Source organism: Rhipicephalus microplus, chromosome 7 (assembly GCF_043290135.1).
Source record: "Rhipicephalus microplus isolate Deutch F79 chromosome 7, USDA_Rmic, whole genome shotgun sequence".
Lineage (NCBI taxonomy): Eukaryota > Metazoa > Arthropoda > Arachnida > Ixodida > Ixodidae > Rhipicephalus > Rhipicephalus microplus.
In genome coordinates this window covers 81,417,526-81,439,301 of record NC_134706.1, presented here as the reverse complement: position 1 = coordinate 81,439,301, position 21,776 = coordinate 81,417,526, and the positions used below count along the sequence as shown (strand labels likewise).

At 45.8% G+C, this 21,776-nt stretch overlaps 1 long non-coding RNA gene across 1 annotated transcript; it reads right to left on the bottom strand.

Annotated features, from left to right (window-relative positions):
* Positions 1 to 244: 244 nt before the first annotated feature.
* On the bottom strand, positions 245 to 21,274 carry LOC142767521 (uncharacterized). The gene is made up of 4 exons (XR_012884947.1): positions 21,122 to 21,274; positions 15,008 to 15,150; positions 3,953 to 4,064; positions 245 to 1,326 (listed from the first exon to the last, which is right to left on the bottom strand). It is a non-coding gene; the product is annotated as an uncharacterized LOC142767521 (long non-coding RNA).
* Between the last annotated feature and the right edge of the window lie 502 nt (positions 21,275 to 21,776).

The following is a 21,776-nucleotide window of genomic DNA, read 5'->3' as shown; positions in this document are numbered from 1 at the left end:
GACGCCACCTTCGGAATGTCATGTGACTGCCATGAGAGTTTCCGTATCTCTTGGAAAAGAGCCGTATGCCTGGCAAAGCAGGACTCTAAAAAAAAGAGTCAGATGACACTCTTTTTATACAAATGACAAGGGAATGCACCCGCGTACAAAACAAGACAAGTACGCAAGCCTGCTTTGAAGACGTGTATGATTTTTTCAAAGTTATTCAAAAGTCTATGGTGTATGTTTTTATTTAAATCAATTATTCAAAACACAAAATTTATGCACTTGTGCTAGGGAGAAGCAAGGCTATGACTCAGTGAGGTTGGTAAACAGTTGCCACAATACACTGTAGTGAAAACGATAAACAGACCAGAGAGCAGACAGATGTAAAAACGCTAACATTCAGTTACTTTCATTGGAGGTATAAATTAGGTATGCAAAAAATATACAACTTTACGAAAATGCCAAGTCAGCGTGAAAGGCCTGGAAAGGGAATGCCACAGATGTTTCATGTCATTCTGTACAATACCTTCTTTCATTTAAACAATGGTTTTCGGACGGTAAGCTCCACGAAGCAAACAATCATTACTTAAACAACATCACTTGAAAATTGGCTCTCGCACGTTTCCATCACCTTGTCTCGTTTGATGTTCAAGAAACAATTAAGCGATAAGGGGAAGGACACGTCAATAAATCTTGCCTTGAGTGGCCGTTTTCTTTTCTAGTACAGTCCACTAGAGGCTTTGTTTTATGCAAATATTGGCTTAACGAAGGGGTGAAATTCTGTATGTTATGACGTTTATTTATTCATGATAAAAATAAACATTTTGTGCGTACAGTGACTAGTGCTTCCTTTATTCCTTTCCTTCACAGAAGGTGCTCTTTTTAAGTATGGTTCAATAGACGTGGTGCCTTTGTAAGCACAACTGGTGCTCTCTGCAAACAAACTAAATCTGCTCGAACTTTTCAATCGTCCCTTTATTCCATCAAATGAACCTTCTGGTCTCTTTGGCTACTCATAATCAAAAACAGCGCTAGAAAATACTTGAACAAAATGCTGGCAAGCTAGGCAAGGTCTACACTTTTCTTCTTATATCACAAATGTTTCGCCGGAATGGTCACAGCAGGAAAGTGGTCGCTTCCTCGTCCGAGCTAGTGTTTTGTCTGGCCCAACACTTGCACGTAGGGCCACTCCCCCATGAGCACAATCTCTATTACAAAAACCCTGGCGCAATCGACGTTGGCTAATGAGGTCAGCAATACTCGCAACATTCGGGATAACTTTTCGGACGTTGTATGAATGCTCTGGCGGCATGCTGACGTGGACCTGTAACTCTTGGACACCTGCGTTTCGGATAGTGTTTACCTTGTTACCACACAAGACATTATTACAAATACAACAGCGTCATAATCACTGGCAACGCAGGTACCATACCGCAGCGCCAAAGACGCATTCACAGCATTTTTTAAGTTTTTCACGGATCTCGGGAAAGTGCAATTTTTTGTGTCTGCGAAGGCTCCTATGTACCATCACAAAGGGAACAATCAAATTCAGTCACGGGTAACCACTGCTTTAGACACGAGGATCTAATTACGCGAAGAATGCTATACGAATTCACTGTGACAAACAACCACCTTTCTATTTGTATCACACGTATTTGCTCGCCTTCTTTGAAGTTATCGTAAAGTTTTTTTGTTCTTACAAAGCACGAGACAGTTCGATCTGAAAGTGGCAACACTATGAAAAGCAGTGGTATGCCGCGAGTCCTTGTGCCACTGGTGACGTTTCAGCTTCGGCATCATGATAATAGAGTTCACGAAACAGAAATGCTGAAAAATTGCACGTTGGCCACTATGTTGAGAGTTAACACTTTTCGTCAGTAGAAAAATGGTACGTAAATAATAACTGCAGTTTTGTAATCTCAGTGTAAACGTGATGCGTAATTGAACAGCATTGTTATTAGCTTGGTTCCTGCTTTACACATGGCGGGTGATTCAGTATTGAGGAAACTGCAATGTGCTCACGGGTAAGACTATAGACGTCACAATGCTATTTGCAGCATTGTTCGCAGGCTTGTGGACGTTCTTGTAAGTTCATAGGAAAATGATTTTGCTAGTCGGCAAATAGAGCAGCCACACCCATCAATTATATAAGCGTCAAGCAAATTTTAAAACACGTTGTTTCGGAAATAAAGTAATACACCTCGAGCAAAAAAGACAGAAATGTTGATGATTGATTGATATTTGAGGTTTAACGTCCCAAAACCATTATATGATTATGAGAGACGCCGTAGTGGAAGCTTCCGGAAATTTCGACCACCTGGGGTTCTTTAACGTGCAACCAAATCTGAGCACATGGGCCTACAACATTTCCGCCTCCATCGAAAATGCAGCCGCCGCAGCCGGGATTCGAGCCCACGACCTGCGGGTCAGCAGCCGAGTACCTTAACCACTGGACCACCACGGCGGGACAAGACAGAAATATTTGGATGCCTACAAATATTTTGTTTGAATTCAACAAGGTTGATCATGGATAAGGAATTTTTTTGAAACAGCTTAGTTCGTAAGCGTTTCTTCCTTAATTCCGTGGATTTATAAGCGCATATTTGACAACGTATTGAAGTATCTAGAGGTAAGTCTATGTCTTTCAAAATTGCAAGTATCGTATCGGATAAAATTACTCTGGGAGTATCTGTATATCGAGAACTGTTTACACCGAGAATCTTGAATCGTATCGCGATCCCACTCCAAAGTAAGTTTGCCCGATGCCGGAGGCAGTGCAGCATCACACCAGGCACAGAAACTACCATGCGTGAATATAAAATGTCGCGTACTAGGAGCATCAAAGTATATTTATGCTCAAGGTGCGGATCTGGTTCTTGATTGTACTGAATGCATTGCCAAGTGTGCATGAGGCTTTCATATTCAAGTGTTACAGAGATTTCGAACATGCTTTTACTTTGCTGCAAGTGACCGTGTGCTTCATTACTGTAGTGGTCAACCTTTTTAACTACATTTTTTTTCACAAAACATTTGAGGTGCATCAGCTAATACCTATAGATAGCACATTCTTCAGCGTATACTTCTAACTTCACTTTTCTAACTCAAACCTACGGCGTCTATCATAATCAAATAGTGGTTTTAAGACGTTAAACCCTACAAATCAGCCCCGCCGCGGTGGTCTAGTGGCTAAGGTACTTGGCTGCTGACCCGCAGGTCGCGGGTTCGGATCACGGCTGCGGCGGCTGCATTTCCGATGGAGGCGGAAATGTTGTAGGCCCGTGTGCTCAGATTTGGGTGCACGTTAAAGAACCCCAGGTGGTCGAAATTTCCGGAGCCCTCCACTACGGCGTCTCTCATAATCATATGGTGGTTTTGGGACGTTAAACCCCACAAATCAATCAATCAATCAAATCAAACCCCACAAATCATTCAATCAAATAATTTGTGACCTGCTTTTCACACTGTACACGCAAAGGGAAATTAAATACTGCGAAACTGTTTGGCGACCATTTCCAAAGCACGAGCGGTAACACAAAAGGTGCGGTATCTATACGAAATATTTCAACTAGGCTACTAGCGTGTTGCTGAGCTTGGCAATATTCTACATTCAGTGAACACATCATCTGGACATGGCGTGGTAAGATCGCACGACTGAAAGAAGCTGCTGCGTTAATTTACCTAAAAAGAACCGCATTTACGCCCATTCTTATGTGAGTTCGATACATTGAAGGGTGTAAATAGATGGCCAAGTGCACTTACGAAGAAAAAACCTGCACCATTTGCTCTCTAAAAGGCTCAAATTCATCAGTGTGCTTAGCGAGAGCTACTCCACCAGAACATTCTACGAAATTCACGTGTGTAAAAAATCTGATTTCTATAAAACTATATTTGAAATGTATGTCCCCGAAAGTAAAGATCAACGTTAGTGAGCCTACAACACAGAAAAATAGGAGCAAATGCAACTCACCCTGTGATTGCAACTGTGAGTCCATTGGCAGAACACGTTGCAAAAACGCAGGGATTTGAAAACGCTGCATTTTCCCCTGCCGGAATGAAACGTCCCAAGAAGAAGCATCCGACTAGGGAAAATCAGAGTACATATGATAACTCATTAGCTCATTATTGCTCATTAATAGCTCATTAATGAATCGATGGATCTTTAGGGTGTTAAATACACTCCGTGGTTTTCTACTAACCACTTGGCACTTTTATTTGAGCCCGGTACATCGGTTCCGAGTTCTATGCCAACACCTTTTTTGCGCAAAGAATTTTTGTGTCATTTGTGTTCACGAACAGCTCTGTAAGTTACCTATGAATGAAGAAGTCCCTTTGCCTGCTTCGTATTTTTACAACTTGCCAGCCTACTGAGTATGTTAAATTCGAATCGTTTTTTTTTAGTTATAAACAATCTTTTTATAAGAAAATTATTTTCATGTCTCTTCATTCTCATAAGGTTAATCCGCTTATAAGCTTACACGAGTTACTTTTTTTTTTACTTTCCGCAAGAGAATGGGAACGAAAGAATGCTTGACTAGAGGCGAAGCTACTGAGTATGTTAAATTCAAATCGTTTTTTTTAGTTATAAACAATAATTTTATAAGAAAATTGTTTTTATGTCTTTTCGTTCTCATAAGGTTCATGCGCTTATAAGCTAATACGAGTTACTTTTTTTTTTACTTTCCGCAGGAGAATGGGAACGAAAGAATGCTTGACTAGAGGCCAGATTATTATACACTAAATGTCGCGTTTTAAGCGCCAAATATTCGCAGGCAAAACAGTATTTTAGGCTCCGAACGTAGGCTGGCAAAAGAGGTTTCAGGCCTGGAACATCGCAAATATTGCTACAATAAGTTTGAACATAAAGTCAAATAATTTGAAAACAAATACGTAAGTGACCTACCCACGACAAGGAAGCAAAACATTGGCCCCGTATCTGCATGTTACAATGCAAATGTCATCGACAGACGATATTCTTGCGTCTGGGGTGACTGAACAATACGTTTACAGTGATGACTTGTGCTAGAAAATGAGTGGATGGTATTCTTGAGGCACTTCGTTATACTGCCTCGAGCGTGCAGCGAAGGCGAACGAACGCATCAAGTCAAGTCACACGTGATACATGAGTGCTATCTGGGAGTTATTTTGGAAAACGTAGCGAGCGGCGTGCGCTGCTGTCTCGGAGGCGATAAGGTGTAGAACACAAGACGACGGGTAGGTTCAAGCACCGTGTCGTCTTAGGAAAGCATTGGAAATTGTGGCCTTTTCATGCAATCGTTGCATGGTCAGCGTAGCGTGATAAACACTACGGTCCTTAGAATTACTTACGTATGCCTTTTGTAGTAAAAAGACACATCACAGAATATTAAAGTGTTGTTAAGGTGCCTAAGATATGTGGAGTAATTATTCTTAATTGACAATTGCTGAAGTATGAACGCTAAACCTTCAGCAATATTGGGGAGTTCTGCGGATGGGGTAGGCGGTTCGGGGTATCGTTTGGTGCCGTTTGGGACGGGGCCACCTGGCTGAGCTAGTGGGGCCTCCTGTCCCGCCTAGTCTCTGCCGCGTTTGGACAAAAATAAAGTTCTCATTAACTCACTGGGGTAACGTTAAGGGTTGAGAAACAGACAAATGTACAGACAGACTAAAATTTTGCGTCGAAGGTCCTCAAGAAAGGCTATCGTCGTTAAAAAGGAAGCTGCTTCGCCCTGTGGGCGCCAAGCCTAAAGAAATAGTGGAGCTTGGTAGCCTTTGTTTCTCTGCATTGTTCACAGTTTCTCTGTTATCTCTAAGTACGTCTTTCTTTCTCTGTGCAATAATTGCTTCTTATTTCTCGCTCTTTCTGTCTCTCTCTTTTTCCTTCCTCTCGCTCTTTTTGTTACATTGTTAATTTAAGGCCATGTTTTACCCTCTCCCCTTCCAGATTCTCCCCCTTTGGCATGCAACTCTATGAAGCGCTATGTCACACTCGGCTAGATAGCCGGAATAGCTGTGTGGTTAAGATTCTCGCATTCCGATCGTGTGTATAGCTGTTTAAAATCGCGCCTCGCCAAGTTTAGCACAGAACAGGACTTGGAGATGGCTCTTCAAATCTCCGAGCTCACAGTCCAATACTCGGCAGTCCAGGAAGCCTGTGAACAGGCGGAGGGCCACGGTCTTCAAGTCCCGGCGCTGCTGGCGCGGCCAGCAACTGCGGCGGACTCCTCTTAGAGGGGTATTTGACCAGTTCTTCAGTACCAAATAAAGTTCATTTCACTACACTTTACCAGGATTTTTTCCTCAAGAATACCTCTCTTTCTCTTTGTTGCTTTTTACTTCTCTCTCTCTCTCTCTCTCTCTCTCTGTGTGTGTGTACCCGTTCTTTCATCCATTGGTTTTATTGTAGGCTCTTCTACGAAAATCGGCACTCATGCTCCGATAGTGGAGCAGAATATAAGAAAAAAGACGAAAAGAAAGAAAAAGCAGGCGGGAATAAAAAATTGGCCCTGTATCTGCAAGTAATCTGCAAATGTCGAAAGACGATAGTCTTGCGTGTGAACAGAGTAAACAAAACATTTATTTGATCTTCTGCGCAAGAAAATCAGTGATTGGTATTCCGCAGGCACTGCGTTAGAGCGCCTCGAGCGTGCAGCGGAGGCGAACGAGCGCATCAAGTTACGTCACACGTGAGACGTGAGCACCATCTGGCAGCTTTTTTTAGAAAACAAAGCGAGTGGCCCTGAGACAGGCGTGCGCACCCGTCTCAGAGGTGGTAAGGTGTAGAACACAAGGCGACGGGCAGGGGCTACCACCATGTCGTCTTAGCAAAGCGTTGGAAACACTCGCTTCTTTCTGCAAGCGTCGCATGGTCAGCGCAGCGTGATAAGCGCTACGGTCTTTAGACTTACTTATGTATGCTTTTGCTAGTAAAAAACGAACATGCAGAATATAGACGTGTTAATATGGTACATCAGATATGCGCAATAATTGGTTTTTAATTCACAATCGCACACGTATGAACGCGGATTCTTGAGCAACAATGGTGGGCGCTGCGAGTGGGGTCGGCCGTTCAAGGTATTGGCTGGTGCTGTTTAGAGTACCCGGTTCGCGGTAACGGTGGACAGGCAGACAGACAGACAGATAGACAGACCAAAGTTTTTGCGTCGAAGGTCCCCAAGAAAGACTATCGTCTTAAAAAAACACGTATTGTTCATGATGATGATAGTTTTCGTTTGCTCGTCACGGACCAATACGTGGCTTGGACTAGTCCGATGTTGAAAATTGTCTTGTTTATGATGGCACCAAGGTGCCAACTATTCGCACGGCTGAGGGCAGATATATTGGGACCACTAAAAGACCAGATGGGAAGAATGCCTCGGAGTGACCGTGTCTCATCGCGTAGGGTCAGTTTTTCTCCGAACGCAGTAGACATGCAGATGTCGACTACAAACAGAAAAAAAATCGCAGATCCCACGTACATTGGAAATCGATGATATGCGAAGCATGAATGAGGAATGTTGATATGTCACTTTAAAATCAGCACTACGTTACGAGCTAGAGGTAAACTATGTTGTACATGACTTCCGTGTCATGATCAATATGTTTGGATATCTCGTTTACCTTCGTCGTTTATTCACGTCTTGTGATACCGAAATTAGTATATGTCGAGCTAGCGAAACGGCCACGAGCACACTGTGAGCGTGGTATGTTGCTATGTTCTTACAGGACACGCGTGTCTGGATTATCGTGTTTGCACCATTCATATATTTCATCATCCATTGACGTCACGTAACACTAAATTCGGTATATGTGGAGCTAGTAGAGAGTTTTAGTACTGCGGAATGGTGCTACGTACGCTCACGCAAGCGCCTTGCGTTACGTGGCGTCGTTTGTCACTAATCGGCTTTTAGTACACCGTAGTACCCGCGTACGTAACGAGCGTGAAGCGTGTTGCGCCATCTGGTAGATCAAAATAGAAGCACATGTTGTTGACAGCCAATGTGAGCCAATCCAAGTGTTATAGCCAGATCATGGTCATATTTTAAGCCACAGAGCTGGTCGGTGTTTGCCTTCGATGCCGCCATTTTGCAAAACGAAGTCTCGCGCTTTCGCGAACTTGTTTGAGAGCGGCACGATCACTTCATACGTACGCACGCACGCATCTCATGCGTGCGTACGTAGCGGCTGCGTACGTAATGCGATACGTGCACGTTGCGGTCTGCGCATGCGCACTACGCAGAACGTGGCGTTTTCACGTACGCAACGCCACCACGTACGCAGCGTACGCAGTACTAAAACTCTCTATTATGCCGTTGTGTTACCCATACAACACTGCTTCTCCCTCTTTTTGTGACGGGTGGACGCCGGATGCACTGAAACTCGCACGCGTCAAAACAATGCAGCGCGGCGCGCACCTGCGACTATACGCCATGACCGGCGCCTGGCGTGGCAATGCCGCCGTGACGCGACGAAATGAACGCCGGTGAGCACGCGCGCCACGTAATGTCGAAATGTATTGGTGCCTTGACTGTGGCGTGTAGTCATGTTTTCACATGACTCGCATGTCATGATTATTATGTTTGCACCAGTCACATACATTCGTCATCCATTGGCGTCACGTAATACCTAATTTGTTATATGTGAAACTAGCGAAACGGCCACGAGCACATCATGAGTGTGGCATGTAGTCATGTTGTTACATGACACGCATGTCGTGATTATAATTTTTAGATGTGTCATTTACATATGTTATCCGTTCGCGTCGCATAATACCGAGTTCGGCATATGTGAAGCTAGCGAAACGGCCGCGAGCGCATCATGAGCGTAGCATGTAGTCATGTTGTTACATGACACGCATCTTACGTTTCTCATCTTTGCACCAGTACCATACCTTCGTCATACATTCACGTCTCGTAATACCAAATTTGGTATAACTGAAGCTAGCGAAACGGCCGCCAGCGCATTATTAGCGTGGCACTTAGTCATGCTGCTACAGGACACGCATCTCATGATTACCATGTTCGCACCAGTCACATACCTTCGTCATCCATTCACGTACCGTATTACCAATTTTGGTGTATGTGACACTATAGCAAAGCCGGCGCGAATGCATCATGAGCGTGGCATGTAGTCATGTTGTTACATGACACGCATGTCATGATTTTCAAGTAGGGTCTGTAGCTAGTATTTGCCATGAAATGTTGTTATACAATACCAGCTTTACAACATGCCATTTGAACGAAACCACCGCAAGAGCTGCACGATCATGAAATGTAAATCATGGCATTCATGACATACATGTCATGCTTTTATCTTATGACTAGTCAAACGTGTTCTTTATACCAACATGTTATGCCATGCCAAGTTTGGTATTGATAACATTATTGAAATGGCCCGGAGGGCTAAAAGTCATAGGCGGCTAGTTAGATAAACAGATACGCTCAAAGTCACCAAAGATCGCTATGAAATGCTTCGCATTTAAAAACACCACGTTTAGATAATATGTTTGTTATTTTGATCTTCCAATTGCTTTTCCCTGACAGCTCTCCTCGGTTTGGTATTCGCAAACCGCTCGCGGCATGTTGGCGCCACGATAGAGTTTTCTAATTTACACTAGAGGGAACTCTGGCGATAGTCTCTATGGGAACTGCAACGCGCGGCACGTCAGCGAGCATGGGAATCATGGGTAGTACACAGATTTGTCTCATGTTCTTACTTCTGGCTTGCTTCTAGCTCTGAGTGTTCATGTGGCTTGAAGCTGTTTTCTCAAAACAAAACAAAAATCAGCAAATGTTCAGCGGTCGCGCTTAACCACGCTATTTTCTTAGGCTTACCTTCTCAAATCGGATCACGAAGTTCAAAACGGTTAAGTCTTTCTTTTTTAAACTAGACCGAAACACAGTGAAGAGGAAGCCACAAGTGCGATTCACCGCCCGCAAATACGAAGACTAGGCAAATCTGTGTACTACCCATAATTTCCATGGTCGCTGAACGATCGCAGCGCCAGAGACACCTCTACGTAATTTTAAGAAGGCCTATGGACGCGGCGGCATATGGTAGCCGGCACATCCCATTTCACTGCTGATGGTGCTGTTGGTCTCCGAGAGTTGGTTGAACTAGAGGACTAGGTCGAACCTCTTGGAGTTGCGAACAGCCAAAGTCGTGGCTCGGCAACGTGAATAACCGTCGCAAATTACACTCTAGATTGAAATTCAGCTTAGATAGCGTGCATATAGATGAATATTTCGAGTATAGGCATTTATAAGCACTTTTAGGCATTTTGGCACAAACTTCAACAATAGGCATTGAAAGACGCTACATAAACACTGTAAATACCCCTCTTAACGTCTAATTTCTGCTCACATAACAAAATTACGGCATAGACATACAAAGAACAAAGTAGGTGTTTGCCTAAAGCACGGTGTTTACTTATCACAGTACCATACAGCTGCTTCACAACAATGTCACTTGCTTCTGCAACAGGGCCACCCATGGCGCGAAAAAGCGTAGGTCATCACCTAAATCTATTAAGGTGTAAAACACTAGAAATTAGCATTGTTCTCTGAACGGTAATTTCGGTGCGTACCACTTGAGGGGCCCAGTTCGTCGCTTATTGTAGAACTGATGTGGCGTGATCATGCAGAAAATTGTTCATACTAGCCCTAGAACAAAGCTAATTGTGCTAAAAGCTAGGTTAAAATAAACGAACAACATATTGGACAATTTAGTAACGGAAATAACCATGCAGAATTGGGACAACTAAATAAAAATTGCTGAAAACACTTCGGAAAAAAAACTGTTCACGCTTGCGCTCTGCAAGAGAGGGAGCCACTAACTCGGCCAATGCGATTGCGCCTCCCAACGTCGTTTGTCCGGCGGCGTCATTACTACATCCGAAAAAAAAAATCGGCAGATCCTACGTACCTGGGAATCGACGTTATGCGTAGCATGCGGAGGGAAGATGGTTGTGTTGCAATATTTTTTTTGAGTGACACGTCATGAAATGACGCTAAGTATATGTACAAATGTTCCACGCACAGACATTTGTTGAAGCGTTTCATATGTTTATATAACCAGTTGTTTCCACTTGAGCGAAGATCCCAACTGGAACATGCGTATTAGCAACACCAGTAGCTGATATGAAGCTCTGAGGATGCTGGTCCTGGGCACTGCTACACAGATCAACTTCAGCGCATGGCAACTAACCACAATTAACGTTAACCCGACGTGACAGCTGTATCAAAGGAGTACATATGTAATGTTCATAAAATAGAGTAGGCAGCACTGCAACCCCTATTGACGTTAAAAGAATATTCGCGTCTATTTGAAGAGTAGTTCCGAGACCTGGTGTAGCTCTGTGTTAAAATCCTTCATTGCCACGCAAAATGCTTGGGTTCGATGCCAGCTGGGACTCTGACCTTTATCCTTTGCAGTCGTCTGGTCGACGCTACCGATGTCGGGTATTTCATAATGCTCGTGCGTTAAAATTACCCATGTGTGTTTTTGTCGTTCCCGGCTAGATACTAAGGGTCTATCACCTGTGGCACATACTCGCAAACCAGCGGCACATACCTGTTCGTGGGTATGTGCCACTGTCTGGCGGGAAGTGTTTGACGACGTACGCGACGGGATTGTGACATTATTCATGTCTTGACCAGTGCGCCATATTCGTCAAAGCATCTTACCCTCCCAAGCTAGTTTTGGCTCACACCCAGTTAAGGGGTTGACCACGAGAGACTCCAAACGCAAGTGGCTAGATAGATAGATACGCTCAAATTCACTGAAGTTCGCTAAGACGTGCTTCGCATAAAAAAAAAACTCGACGGAACTTGTTGCAGACAACACACACCTCAACGGCCCTCGGACAAAAAAAAAATTCATCCAGACAGAAGGCGCACTCCGCGTGCTTCAGACGGGTTTTTACCGCTCTAGGGGCTTTCTGGGTATGCTTCATCCGCACGTTTTTTCACTTTGCAAAGATTGGGGTGAATATTGTTCTTCAAGTCATATGCTCTGGCAGTGCCCTGCGTTACAGGACTTCAAAAGAGAAGGCTGGACGACCGTATTTACAGATCCCAACAGCACGTCCAGTTTCAGGTTGTTCAGGGGGCCCGTTAACATGTGGAGAACCATGGCCCCTCTGCTCCGACATGAGACTATAGCCATCGGGTGAGTGGGGGCCTATCTAATTTGCCCGCTGCCTCGCCTCTCACGGCTAAAATTAATTCTGTCTGTCTGTATATCCAGCGGAATGAAAATGCCCCCGATTTTGTCCAAACTGTGTTTCACCTGTAACACGAAGGATGGAAACATTTCTGCGTTGCCAAGACGCAAATTGTGTGCGTTTTGTCAACAGATGTTTAAAGCATGCGACTCAGCGCAGGATATGATTATGATACGCACTCATGCTTATGAATGTACCGCGCAATAGTTGCTATAATTTGCCAAGTTGTGGATCTGTCTTCACTATTCTGGTATAGCCTTTATAGGCCCGAGCTCCCACAAACGTTTGCATGATCTATCCAGGCCTGTGGCGAGGCACCCACTGCAAAGGCAGTCGTCGAAGTACACAGCAGCAACGCGACTTCATTTTATGCAGCTGTGCTGATAAACGCATTATGGGCCATACGGCACTCCACTATCGCAGAAGCAGCGTCCGTATTTACTACGGCATTGCACTTTTGAGTTTACGTTTTCGTTCGGTAAGTCTATGCACACTGTCTTAATCGCACGGTGTGTGGAATGCTAACCGCAAAATACCGCCGCCTGCTTTTTTTACCACTTATGCATTCGTCATGGTCACTTCGCACGGGTATTTTTCTCTTCTGCATCTAGACCATCTTTCCTTTGTTTCAATGCTCCAGCACCATCAAAAGAAAAAAAAAATACTAGCGTAACTTGGAGGAGCAGTGCTAAATATATGGTGAAGCTTTGGGCACCTGTGACTAAACACTTGTTCTGGAGCATCCTGGCTCTGATTGCAGGGTTGGCTTGGTGTTCTCCATGCCTTTCCCGCTTAGCAATAAGCCTTGTTTTACCACGGCCGGACTGGAAAGGCACGCGAGCGTTTCGTCTTTCGGCCTTCGCATTGCGTCTGTTTCCACCTCCCACCACAGCACTGTGTTGTCGCTGTGGCCCTGCCATTGCTCCTCGTTGCGTTCATGACTGCAGGCCATGCAAAAGCAGATGCGCAACGGAGAAAAAAAAAACAAAGATGTTCAGACGCTAAGCAGTAGGCAACATAGAGTTTCGTACAATAATACCTAGAGAGGAATCTGGCGGTGCGATCGTATATCCTTATGAGAATTATGGGAAGTACAGGCTTCGTTAGCCAGTCAACTATCCATCGATCTTTTTCTGCAGTTTCTATTTCGTTCTTCGCGTAGAGTGGGTAGTGGGTTGGGTGCAAAAAACTTAAGCTGCACCTTTGTAGTTCAAAGAAGCTAAAAACTGCTAGGCTCATCAATTTACTGCAACGCTGGAGCTGCATAAGTCGTGTTTGACAGTTTAAGCGAAGCGTCTTCTTCTCACCGTGGTGCATATATGTTGCGTCCTATGCCAGTGCAGGATATAACACCCAAGTAACGTTTGTTGTTAGTGCGTCTTGACAAAACTTGTTGAAATTGACTGCAAAACGACGGAGACGCGAAGTAGACGCACCGCCACGCTCTTCTGACTCGACTTCACAACAAAACGAGAGGTGCGTTTGGGGCAGACCACTTGAACAGACGCACCTGGCATCGCAGCATACAAAACGTTAAGTGTTCCTCACTTAATACTGTGTGGTTATTTCCATAAATAAATATTGCGTACTTTCGAAGGCAAACCAAGAATGTTTGCTTCAAAATGTTGTAAGGAATAATTCATTACATCTTGTTGCCAATTCTGGAACGCAATGGCAGAGCAATGCATACCCTGGTAATTAAATTGGTTAAGGTTTAACTCCTACCACCTAGTCACAAGAACTATTTCCAATAAATTTGCGTACAAAGCATTGAAGCAAGTTTTAATTGGAGATAACTTCATATGACTTTGTTTTACACTCAGCAAATAAGCGTCGTGAATGTCAAGAACGTGATTTATCCGAAGCAGATCCGAAGCCTGTACTTCCCATCATTCCCATGCGGGTACAAGCGCCGCTGAAAGAGCCCGCGTAGACACTAGTGCCAGATTCCACTCTAAGTAATATTGTATAAAACTCTATGGTAGGCAAAACACTTTTACCTATTGGAGGGTCACTGCGCCCCTTGCATTGAGCAGTGACTCCAACTGCGGAGAAACGATACCATTGCCCTGAACTTCATTGCGAAGGCCGTAAGACAGAACGCGCGTTTCTATAGTCCGGCCGTGGTTTTACGAAGCCCGACATCTTCTGCGGCAGCGCGAACTATTCTCCATAAGGCATGGGTAATTACTGAGTGAGTGCGGGTACAGAGCGAGCAGTTACTGCTCGAGCACCAAACAAGCACACATGCACGACTACTGCTACTGCGCATGCATGCATGGCTGGGCGTGACGTTACTGGGGCGGCCACGTGGTGGTGCAATGTATTCTCGCCCCTGTTGCTTGTGTGGTTGCCATGGCGACAGTGCAGTGTGATTTTGTAATAGGGTGACAATTAAGGATAGCTACACCTACTTCATTGTTAAAAGAATGCAGTACGCATGCAGTGTGAACGCATAAGTTGTGTTCTCTCCCGACTCTTCGAGAGGTCATTCTGATCTATAGAAAAAAAAAGAGCTTGTACTTGATTTCTTCATATAGGCGATTGGCGAATGCAACAGGCAGTCTTGTAGAAAGTATAAGCAATGCCGTAATTTTGTAAATGCGGCATCGAGCTACATGTATTGCATCACGATAAAGTTTGCCCGCTCTAAGCACGAATCACTCTTAGATGAACGTAGCGATGAACGATTCGTTTTATAATAGATTATTGAATTGCAGCGCATTACTATTCTGTGTGGAAACAAAGCAGACAATACAATGTAGGATATATGTCCCCAGGTGAATTGTTGAGAGTATTAATAACGATTCTTGTTGTACACACCTGCAGCAGATCGCACTGGGCACGTGATCCGAGGCCTGCGCTGTGCAAATGAAAGTGACGCTACTAAAAGGAGTAGTGCTGCCCAAAGTTTCTTCATTACTTGCCTTCTCCCTTTCGTTGATGGAACTGGCTGTCCCTGGGACCTGTAAAAATTACCGGTTACAGATGGCTTCCCTCGTTTTTCATTAAAATGTGTGACAAATGCCCCGTCATCTGCCATTCGAAGTTGGACTGATGACCGCGGTAAAATCAATTTGAGTTAGCACACCAACGTAAGCGGCGACGTAAGCGAGTAATCACAGGTGCCACACCGCCACCCAGCAATAATAATAATAATAATAATAATAATAATAATAATAATAATAATAATAATGTAAAGAGGTTTACTGGGCGAACCTAACAGGTAGGTGCAAGATTCGAGATAGCGACAGGACGAGGAAGATGGTGGAGCTCGAGCGCCGATGTAGTGGTGCCTTACTCTGCGATGATGCTTGTTGTTCCATGGTGTTGTCATCATTCCCTCATTATAATTGCCCCCTTCGAGAAAGATGAAGCCATTCTGGTGATCTAACAGGCGGGAGCGAGCGGGTTGAAGTACGGCTTCAAGTGGTCCACGTGAACAATATCGTGTCCACGCCGACGATGGTCACTGAGAAGCGTAAGCTGTTCGATGGCGTAATTGACGGGCGATGTGGGCCCTACCACGCGGTATGGACCATGGTAATTTGAAAGTAGCTTGGTAGACAAACCAGGTGCACAGGGTGGTACATACAGCCATACAAATGTTCCAGGGGCGAACTTTGTGGCAGGAGGGTGGTCTTCATCGCGGACCTTTTTCTGGCGGTGCTGATCAGCGGCAGTAAACTGCTTCGCTAGTTGGCGGCATTCTTCGGTGTGACGGGCGGCTTCGGACACGGTCGTGCACTCAGGTGCATCTGGTGCGTATGGCAGCAAAGTGTCAATTGTGTGCGATGGTTTACGTTCGTATAGAAGGAAGAACGGGGAAAAGCTGGTGGTGACTTGGGTAGCGGTTTTGTACGCGTAGGTCGCAAACGGAAGAACCAGGTCCCAGTTCGTTTGGTCAGATGCCACATGCGTCGCGAGCCTGTCACCCAGGGTCCGATTAAACCACTCAGTCAGGCCATTCGTCTGAGGGTGGTAAGCAGCACTCATCTGGTGTACAATATGGCACTGACGCAGAAGTGCTTGGATTACGTCGGATAGAAATACACGGCCCCGGTCACTGAGGACCTCGCGAGGAGGGCCTTGATGCCGCACAAACCGATGGAGGATAAAAGATGCAACGTCCAAGCGGTCGCTGTAAGACGAGCAGCGGCTTCGGCGTACCGTGTAAGGTGATCTACAGCAACAATAGCCCACCGGTTACCTGCTGTGGTCAATGGCAGTGGCCCATAAAGGTCAATTCCGACGCGATCGAATGGGCGGCCGGGGCACGCAAGCGTATGTAGTGGAGCAGCTCCTGCATTCGGTGGCTCTTCTCGTCGCTGACACTCGTGGCAGCCGCGAATAAACTGTCGAACAAAAGTAAACATCCCACGCCAGTAGTGCCGCTTCCTTACACGTTCGTAGGTCTTGAAGACACCGGCGTGAGCACATTGCGGGTCGCAGTGAAATGATGCACAGATTATAGAGCGCAGCTTTCGGGGAATAACGACCGGCCACTTCTTGCCGTCTGGTGAGTAATTGCGCCGGTACAAGAGGCCACCTCGAATGGTGAAATGCGAAGCCTGGCGTCGCATTGCTCGAGAAGGTTGGACGTGTAGGTGCCCCAGATAAAACGTCCAGAAGCGAAGTTATCCATGGATCGTCGCGCTATGCAGAGGACATTATGTTGATATCAAGAGCTGACAGCGCGTGATCTATAGAAGATATATAGGCAGCCTCAAGGGACAGTGGTGATCGCGAGAGCGCATCAGCATCGGCATGTTGGCGGCCGGAACGGTACACGACGTGGATGTCAAACTCTTGAAGTCGCAGAGCCCAACGAGCAAGGCGACCTGATGGATCCTTCAGCGACGACAACCAACATAAGGCATGATAGTCGGCAACTACAGCAAACGTGCGGCCATATAATTATGGCGAAACTTGACAATAGCTTAAAGTATGGCTAAGCACTCTTTTTCGGTAACACTGTAGTTTACCTCAGCCTTGTTGAGCGTTCTGTTAGCGTAGGCGACGACATACTCAGGGGATCCAGGCTTGCGTTGAGCGAGATTTGCACCGAGACTGACCCCGCTGGCATCTGTATGAATTTCAGCTGCAGCCATGGGATCATAGTGGCGCAATATAGGCGATGATGCCAGGAGACCGCGAAGAGTGGTAAATGCGTGATCACACTCGGAAGACCATGACGAGATGTCGTTGGCACTGCTTACAAGTTGGGTCAAATGGGCAATTATGGAGGCAAAGTTGCGCACAAACCGAAGAAAGTAGGAGCACAATCCTGCAAAGTTGCGTAGTTTCACAGTCGTCGGTTTGGGGAATTCAGCGACAGCGCGTAGTTTAGCCGGGTCGGGAAGAACGCCATTCTTTGATACGACGTGACCGAAAATGGGGAGCTTCCGAGCAGCGAAGCAGCATTTCTTGAGATTCAGTTGGAGCTGCGCATTCTTCAGACACGTGAGGGCATGTGTCAGGCGTACAAGATGTGTTCCAAAATCGGGTGCAAAGACGACGATATTGTCGAGGTAGCAGAGGCATATGTTCCATTTCAAACCCCGCAGATTGAACCGAGTCATCATGCGCTCGAATGTGGCTGGCGCATTGGAGAGGCCGAAGGGCGTGGCATTGCACTAATATAGCTCGTCCGGTGTCACGAAGGCTGTTTTTGGACGATCGCAATCTGCTAAGGGCACCTGCTAATACCCCGAACGCAAATATAACGATGAAAAAAACTCGGCACCTTGTAAGCAATCAAGGGCGTCATCAATCCGGGGCAAAGGGTATACGACTTTACGAGTGATCTTATTTAAGCGCCTGTAATCAACGCATAAGTGAGTCGTACCATCCTTCTTCTTAAAAAGAACGACAAGTGATGCCCATGAACTTTGAGAAGGTCGCATAACGTCGTGCTTGAGCGTATCGTCAACCTGCTCGGTGATAACCTGACGTTCCGTGGAGGAAACACGGTATGGTCGCTCTCGTACTGGCGCGTTGGAACCTGTGTCGATGCAGTGAAAAAAACTGGGAGGTTCGGCCAAGGGTAGGTTGAGCAACGTCAAAGAATTCACGGAACTGGTAGATGTCTCACAGATGAATGCTCTGCTCAAGAGGCTCAAAGCGTTCATATGGCGATAGTCCGTCAGCGATCAATGAATCGAAAAGCTCGGAAGGTGGTACGTTGGAAGGGTTGAGGGCACTGATGGCGTCGTAGTCACCGGAACAATCTGGCGGCATGGTAAAAATTTGTTCCTTATCAATGGCATGCGCGTGTCCAAGAAATTCACATTGAAACAGTTCGACGGGATACGGAAGGAGATTGATGAGGCAAAGAGCACTGTTTCCTTCAGAAATGGAGAGGGTTCAATAAGACAGAAGAAGTGATCTTCGCCTAAGGAAGAGGCTTGATGGTTCAAAGAATGCAGCTTCCTCCTTAATGCCATCACAGAACACGGGGAGCAACACAGCTGCTGTCGGAGGAATTTCAGTGCCTTCTTTGACGACGAGTTTGTGTACGGTGGGCTGAATGCGGTTGGTTTGTTGGTCGTAAAACGGGAAGAGTTGAAGTTCCGACCTTGCACAATCAATAACGGCGTGGTTACGCGATGAAAAATTCAACCCACGTATAATGTCGCGTGAGCATACGAAAGGACAAAAAACTCAGCAGTGTAGTGGTCGTTCTCGATGATCAGTCGGACAGTCCAGGTGGCTACAGGCTGAACAGGGTCTCCCTGGTAAACGCTGTTTGCAAGGACATCATATCAAGAGGCGTAGTCACTTTTTGGAGCTGGCGGCAAAGTTTAGCGTCTATCACGGAAACAGCAGCAGCGGTATCCACTAGAGAATATGCTCGAGTACCTTCTACAAAAACTTCGACAATATTCGACGGTAGTGTCCGACGACTTGAGCATTTCGAACGCGCAGTTCTTGCCTCCTGAACTGCGGCGGTTAGTTTCCCTCGCGTTGAGGAGCTGGCTGACGAAACATGGGTGACAGGGAGCGACGACGGGGTGAAGGTGAGCGACCAGACATAGTACGCGGACATTCCCGTGAAGACGAGTTCGACTGAGGATCCGAATTTTCCATACGTGATGGAGGAAGGTCCATGAATCTGTTCTGTGTCCGGGTGGCTGTGTATCCCGGCACGCGATGACGGCATTATCGGGCAATATGGCCAGGACCGCCGCACGCAAAACAGATGGGCCGGTTATCGCGCGTCCTCCAAGTATTGGCGACGACGGGAGCAGCCCATGCGGCGGACGGATGAGTTGAGGCTGTGGTGGCAATAGGAGGAACTCAGGCGGTGGATGGCTGAGTCGGGGCTGAGGTATGCGGCAGTCCCTGGAACGGCGGGCGCTGGTGTAGCTGCTGCCGCTTTAGTGCCTCAGCGTAAGTAAGAGGTGCGGTGACGTGGGGCTGCGCAAGGGCACCGGCATAGCCTCAGAAATCTGCTCCTGGACCACATGTCGGAGCATGGGAGCCAATGGTGGTGGGTTTCGCAGTGGCTGTTGCTGCGAAAGCTCCTGGCGTTGAACAAAAGGCAGTAGAGAAAGCTGCCGAGCCACTTCCTCTCACACGAAGTCTTTCATTTGTGTGAGAAGGTTTGTCTGGTTAGTCATGACGTCTAGTGCGTTCAGTGGTTGTATTGTCTGGAATGAACGTCGCGTCTGAGCTCGTTGCCTCCGCAATTCATCATAGCTCTGACACAAAGTCACTACTTCAGCCACAGTGCTAGGAGGTTTCGCGAGAAGCATCTGGAAGACGTCATCGTCGACGTCCTTCATAATGTGCTGTATCTTTGCACTTTCGCTCATGGAAGCATCGACGCGCCGGCAGAGATCGATCACTTTTTCTATACACTAGGTGAAAGTTTCACTTGGCTCCTGTGCCCGTGTGCGCAGACGTGGTTCGGCGCGTAGCTTCCGTTCGCGAACTCGGTTTCATGGCTCGTATACCACAGCTTGGCAACGTCGGTGAGATAAAAATTGACAGTGCCCAACTTAGCAGCATAATCCAACCTGTTGGGTCCACTGACTTTCTTGTATGACGCCACCCAGTCCTAGACGTCCTGGTCTTCGGTGCCCGCAAAGATCGGGGGGTCTCCCTGGTGAACCGAGCCGGGGCAAGTAGCGACCGCGAGAGCTACTGTTTGTTGGGCAGCGTCAACTTGCATGGTCGACGGCAAGGTGCGGGATCCGAGTTCCAGGGTGTATGCGATATGGTTACCGAGCATGATCCACCAAATGTAAAGAGATTTATTGGGTGAACCTAACGGGCAGGTGCAAGATTCAAGATACCGACAGGACGAGGAAGATCGTGGAGCTCGAGCGCCGATCTCGTGGTGCCTTACTCTTCGATGATGCTTGTTGTTCTCTGGTGTTGTCATTATTCCTTCATTTTAATAATCATAATAATAATAATAATAATAATAATAATAATAATAATAATAATAATAATAATATAATAGTAATATTAATAATAATAATAATGTGCCTATATCATCTCTCATTGAACAATCACTATGCCAGAGGAAGCATACGGTCATCATTAGTTCAATAAACTTATTATAACTACGGTATTAGTTCCAATGAATTGAAGTGCGTTAGCTTTTCTGTTGATGGTTCCCCGTGTTCAACCTAAAGCCAAGACTGTCTTCTACTATTTTTTTTCACGCGTTGTGCATTAACGCCAGCTTCCTGAGGTTTTACAAGCAAATTCATTCGTATTTGGTTCACATCTCCAACACATGATGTCACCGAAAAGTCACACTGAACACAAGTGCGCAACCGTGCTAAGCAACGTTATCAAGTATGTGCTGCTCAACTTTACACCACATTGGAAAATGAAATGTGTGATAAGAAATTGAACAAATGGCGTTGCAGCGAAAAAGTTGCAGTACATTATATTCTTCCAATAATTTACGCTTTTACGTACGTTTACAGGACGTATCCTCTGCTGTATATTCAATTCACGAAGCTTAGATTGTATCTTTTGCTAGGAAATGACGAGCTAAGAGGATTATATGAAGCCTCAATAATAGTTTTCAGAAGGTATGTTCAGGATTCACACAGCTCCTGAAGGAAGAAATAGAACAGCTCCAGCTGGTATCCAGCTGCACATAGCTGCATTTATTCATCTTCGCATTTTTGTTTTTGCTTTCTCATGCATACAAGACAATGCATTGCACACAAGCGACCGTAAGGGAGAGCAGCAGGTCACAAGAACTGTAATGCTGACAGCTAAAGCGAGCAGCGAGTTGTGTAGTTACGCGGCCCTGATTGAATGCTAGTGCTGTGTATAGTAGAGATACTTGATTGTTTATTGATCGCCTACAAGCAGGCTTCGCTTCTCGTTAGCTCTCTTCTAAAATGTCCGATTTGCACAATGATTTCAGAGCTTAAAATCCCGTAACAAAAACAAAAACAAAACTAGTTTTGTTCTCATTACTTTTACAAACCTTAAAAGCCTCATAAATGCAACCCATAAATGCAATGCAGCGCGTACGGTCGACTGACGTGGCGAAAAACATACAACAATCGCGCACTCTAAACACGTTAAGGTTTACACCATATAAGTTGACGAAACGTAT